General features: G+C 41.1%; 1 long non-coding RNA gene across 1 annotated transcript in view; it reads left to right on the top strand.

Annotated features, from left to right (window-relative positions):
• The window catches only part of LOC115023837 (uncharacterized), a 3236-nt gene extending 3188 nt beyond the window's left edge, over positions 1 to 48 (top strand). The window contains exon 3 of the long non-coding RNA XR_003834049.1: positions 1 to 48. This exon is cut by the window's left edge and continues 186 nt beyond it. This is a non-coding gene — a long non-coding RNA (uncharacterized LOC115023837).
• Positions 49 to 5907: the final 5859 nt, after the last annotated feature.

Genomic DNA, 5907 nt, shown 5'->3' with positions numbered 1-5907 from the left:
ATAAATATATCTGATTCCAGTCCTTCAAATTCAATGTTTCTGCATTCTTATTCATCATGTAGTTATATTACTATATATAGACCCTCCTTCTCAATTGATTAATAAACTCAGTAAACATTTTCCTAGCAAGTCAAGTCTTCTTTAATACAGCACAATGTTCATTTCGTCAATTATGGTCAGAAGAAGAAGAAATCTTTCCCTCTGTTGTTATTTTGTACACATTACACAACCATATGCCCAAATATACAGACGCATGCACTAACAGTACCTATACACATGCGTTAATGAAGCAAGGGGGAACAGTTGTGGTTTCACCTCGTCAGTGCCCAGCATGGCGAACTGGCACCGCTCAAGCTACCAGTCCACACTCCGTACTTGGTCTGTGCGGGGACTTGAACAGTTTACACTCGGGTTCCCAAAATAGATTGAGTGCTGGCCCCTCTCTGGCCCCTCACACTGCAATGAGGATTATTAAACAGTTGTTATTCTCTGTCTCTCTGACTCCACTAACACCAGCACCTCCCTCCTCAGACGGGACCCCTCAGTGCTTCAGGTAACCAGCATCTGTGCATCTCTCTTCCGCGTGTATTTTCTTCTCTCACTCGCTCAATCAAGTCGTCTCACCGCTCCTTCCGCTTGCTTGTCCCTCCAGACTTGTGATATTATCAGCTGTATATTTGAATATCAATACAGTGTGAGCAGCACAGTCTTATCTGTGTGTGTAATCTCCTAAGTATTATCCACTCTACAATATAAGCATAGATTACACATATATTTTATCCCACTACAATAACACGTAGCTAAATCTTGATACGCGCACAATATTCATGGCCGGGTTTCCACACATAATAGAGTTATTGATCAGTATGGAGAGAATACATCAGTACTGGGTTGACATTTTTATGGAAAATCTTTTAATGGCTCAATTTAAATCCATTGCAAAGTTATTACAAATTTTCACATAATTGTAGCTTACATTGTCAGAGTCAAATCAATGGTGGTAAAGAGAATGCATTAACTAATGGTCATCAGATTATTTCTTTAGTCCAAGGCCTACCAATTAGATTTTAGATTTCTGCTGCATCAGGATACAACACCGAACGTGTGTCTGAGGCTCGAGAGGTGATTATATTCTTCAGATGTTTTCCTTGTTCAAGTGAGCTATTCTAGTTTATTAAGATCTCCAAGCATCAAACAGTGTCATTTATTAAAGCATTTGCCTTGCTGTTGTGAAACCAAGACAAAGTGTGGCTCAAACTTGCAATATTACAAGTATAGTCATTTGTCCTGTAATTCCTGTAAGTAATTGTGATTTATTTAGTTGTTTATTAGACACTGTTGTTATTCTTTTGCTTTGTAATTGTCATTTGGTTGTCTCTGATATAAGGTTTCCTTTTGACTTATTGTTCTTCTTGAGGTGGGAAGTTGATATAAGCCTCTTTTATCGCGGCGTATTATTGATTGCATCTGCTTTATCTATTTCTTTACTATCATGTTTTATTTTATCATTCCAATTAAGTGTGTGCAAAGAAACTTGCTGAAATACATAAATCCACTTTATTAGCCTAAAATCAGAATGAACATCCCATTCTCTAATTGAAATGCTCTGTAATGGGTTTCCCTGAATTTAATTCTACTCTGTTTGAAAAGTAAAAAATGCTCTTGCTGCCATTTGCAACAAGCACCATGTTCTTTTTGTTGTTAATTTCTGTGTGTGTGTCTACCAAGACGGAGAACATTCCCCTGATGCATCAACCCATCTCATTGTGTCCAGTCAATCCAGTGCATTACCACAATCAATGTAAGAGGTCCTCATCTGCTCCACTCTGATGTGTCTTTGCTGTATTCACATATTTGTGATTCTGGCCCAGTTTGAAGCTCCTTTGAAAAGCACAGCATGAGGCGCAGCTAAAAGCTATCCTGTAGTTGAGAGAGAGAAGGCCTCTCAGCACCAGGCTCTGCTCTCCGCACGCTGCTGTCAATCAGCCACTTTACCACACGCCACCAAAAATCAATTTCACTACATTAGAAACGACATGGATCAACACTCTTCTGGTCGCTTTTGTGTACGGTACATTTATGCGGTCGTACATTTAGCTTGTACTTGGCCGTGGGTATTGTGGGTTTGTGAAGAAGTGAATGGTAATCCATTAACATTGACGACGCTAAGAAATGAGGAAATCTGAACCCTTTTTGGAGACGGAGTGAAAGGTTGGCGTCAAAGCAAATCAGACGCAACATTGATAAAGGAAAAATCAAGGAAATTTTCAGTCAATCAAGTCTAGAAGATTTTATCACATGCACAATAATCTAGTGTCAGTTGTGCTGTCTTTCCAAAATACCCATTCTGTTTTAGTATGTTGCACAAGGACAGCGAATAAGTTCCAATAGCATTCTGCTCTTTAAGTAGTCACTCTCCAATCACAGCATGAAAGCCACTTGCTGCTGTGCCTCTCTTGAATAATATTCCTGAGCATGAATGCACCTGTTTAGTTTTCTCCATATATTTTTAGCAGCATGCTGGCTCTAAATGTGTGTAAGTGTGTATTTATCCGTGTGTGTGTGTGTGTGTGTTTTCCCCTCAGTCGGGCGGACAATGTGCCTGTCTAAGAACGCACATTTATCTGAATACTAGATATTCCAGGAAGAAATTACCAAGCAGTAAGGCAAGCAGCAGTTTAGACAAGGTAGTCACACACACACACACACACACACACACACACACACACACACACACACACACACACACACACACTGGTGCTACATCAGTGTTGCACACCCACGGATGTTTGAGGAAGAACATGACTAGATCTGATGCCTTCTACTCAGGAAATCACAATAACCTCTAAGAAATTAAAAGAAGAAAAACGAGGACAAAAGACGGAAATGAAAGCAGATTAGATCAGAACGTGGGTTCATACAGCTTCCCTCGGTCTTCTGTTGCCGACCATCTCAAACCTTCTTCATGCCGCTGCTGAGGGATAGAGGGATAGAGATTGTTGTGTCTCAGATTGAGTAAGTGAGGTTTGTTTGCGCATCATTGCAGTGAATTATATTGCTGCGAGTGTCTGAACATTAAATATTAATTGTCTCAGAGTACCGCCCTTATGTTGCTGATCTCCACTAAATGGAACACTTTACACAGAATCTATTTGTCACAGTTATTTGCTGTCATCTTATATTTGGTGCTCTGCTAAAGTGAGCTCCCTTCTAACTTTGTCTTTGTTTGAGACTTCAATAAAGACAAAGTGACATTTGGAATGTGAAGGCAGAGGTAATTTGTATTTATTCATCTCTTTGAGAAAATCAAGCTTTCTGTTTTCCTTCCACTTTTATTTATCCAGTAAAGGTTGATGGAGCGTACTCCTTCTGTACAGCAGCATGTGGCTACACACTCGCAGTGTTTGTATTCACGACAGAGAATTAGTGAGCCTCGCACAGCTTTTCCATTATTGGAAGTGACGAGCTCCACTAAAGCAGTCGGACAGTGATTCATTTGCTCAAAGACACTACAGTAGCGTACAAGCAGCAGGAGCTACTCGGATGTTCCCAGCTGGTGTAGACTCTCCAAAAACCCACAAATGGAGTTTGAATTTGTAGTTAACGACTTCCTCAATTATTTGAAGAAAAAGATAAAGAATTAGGCTCCTGACTTAATGAACTAAATAACCATTAAGATGAATTAGCTCTTCGGTCTGTTCTGTTTCTGCCGACTAATATTTTACATTAAATATTGGCTTGTTCAAAACACCAAGTTAGTAACAGTGATCTGTGGGCAAACCTGTATCCAAGGCCTTTCTCTCATTCTCTACAAGAATTCTGAGAATTAGACTCAACAAATCATGCAAGAAAAGCCGTCACGTCCTTATGTACAAAGAAAGTCGTTTTATACACAGCTGATGCTGCATTTCTCTCCCTGTAGGTCCATCAGCAGCATCAAGCCTGGGTTCACTTTCACTTACTGACTCACTAAAGATTGTGACAGTCTTTGAGGAGATCATTTAGCAAAATTGATTAGCACTAATTTGTAAAGCATGTTTCTTTTGTCTTTCCACCTCCAGATACTCAGTGCTCTGTCAGAGTCTGCCAGGGAAGACAATGTGGTGGAATACCCCAAGTCCTTGTTCAGCGTCCTGATAGAGCGAGGGAATACAACGCAGTCGGAGAGGCATTCAGGTAGATTCTGACATTGTTTCCTTCAGCACACTGTGTCCTCTATCAGCTGGTACTGGCGCTACACCTATCGCCAAGGGGGAGCATTAGAGGGAACCCTTCAACCACACAGAAATCATTTTGAGATTCCACACTCGCGGACTTAGCGCGGGAAGGAGAGGTGCTTAGGGTGCTGCCGTGGTTGAGGTATTGTTGTGTGCATTGTGCAAACCCACAATATCTTTTTATTATTTATTGTGAGCAATGCAAGCTGTCTAGATGGTTTCCTATAATATTTTGTATTTCTACACTCGTAGGGGCGTCATGGCTCAGAAGGTAGAGAGTGTAGCAATCTGAATGTTCCTGGTTTGATCCTCAGTGTCCTTGAGCACGACACTCAGCGTGTTTGTGAAGGTTAGCATGTGTCGTGCAGCACTTTGAGTGGTACTTACTAAAAAAGCGTTCACATATGAACGCAGTCCATTTACCAACCAGCGTTTCTCACTCACTTTCGAGAGCCATCTGAAGAAAAACTGAAGCCAAGGTAAACACCTACAATAACATCCATCATTGTCCTGTGCATCCGGCATCACTGCCCCCATATCAGCCGATCCGTTATCGCCCAAGATGAGCAAAGAACGCAGGAGCTTGGCACCAGGCACCCCTTGCGTGGCCATTCAACACCTCCACACAGGCTGAGATCTAGCACCAGACAATCCTGCCACTCCAGATGATCAAACAAGAAGCAAGGAACACCTGGAAAGATGATATACATGGTACATGATGACTTCCATACAAATATGACTGGACAGAGGAATTACACCTTAGCTGTGTAACATGGAAGTCTCCAAATCGACGTGCAGGGGGGATGGATCCATGCAGACCTTGTGCCACCTGTTGGATGTGCTGGTCCCTCTCAGTGTAACCCAGAGGACCTGGCAAAACCCACCCCATCAGCTGCGGACTGGTCCCCCAATATAGGTAGAACGACGTTTGAAATTGCTATGTAGTCAAAAGAAAGAAAGAATTGTGTTATTTGTCTGCAGGTCTATTGATCTGTTATGGCACGAAGGTTTGGACTGGATTCAGAAAATAGTTTGACGAGTAACAACTCCGTGCTGCCAGTGTTGTTATACTGATGACTACATTTCATATTGTTCGCTGCCCAAGACGTCAAACGATGCTGTAAAGATGTGATTTACAATGTTGAAAGGGCGTTATTAAAGTCCTCAGCACAAAAGGGAAATTTAGTCTAACTGTAATGTTGTGGATTTATTGCATAAATCACATTACAAAGAAAAAGTATTGAATGAATCTTGCATAAGTATCATGATGCAACAACCTCTCTCTCTCAAAATTAAATTAACTTAATCAATTCCTCCCTGAATTACATCCAACAACTTGAACGTGAATTAAAATATAAATATAGACGACATTTCCATTATTTCCCATAATGCTTTTTAATGATTAATGAACACTTTGTACAGAATACAATTAAAAGAAAAAACGGAAATGGCTGGTACACAATATTTTCCTGCCTCCCCTTTTTTCTCTCCTCCTCTCATCTCGTTGAGTATCCTGTTCTCTCTTGTTTCACACTGTTCTGACCTGTAGTCCTCAATGAGTACATTAACACAGATGAATAGCCCTGCCTGTACAACCATAATTAGAGCAGAACATTTCATCTGCTAATGTGTTTGGCTAGGTACTCACTGTGCGCACACACCAACCTCCAAGCCGTCGACACACAGCTTT

Source organism: Cottoperca gobio, chromosome 18, assembly GCF_900634415.1.
Source record: "Cottoperca gobio chromosome 18, fCotGob3.1, whole genome shotgun sequence".
Lineage (NCBI taxonomy): Eukaryota > Metazoa > Chordata > Actinopteri > Perciformes > Bovichtidae > Cottoperca > Cottoperca gobio.
This window is presented reverse-complemented; position numbering and strand designations above follow the sequence as displayed.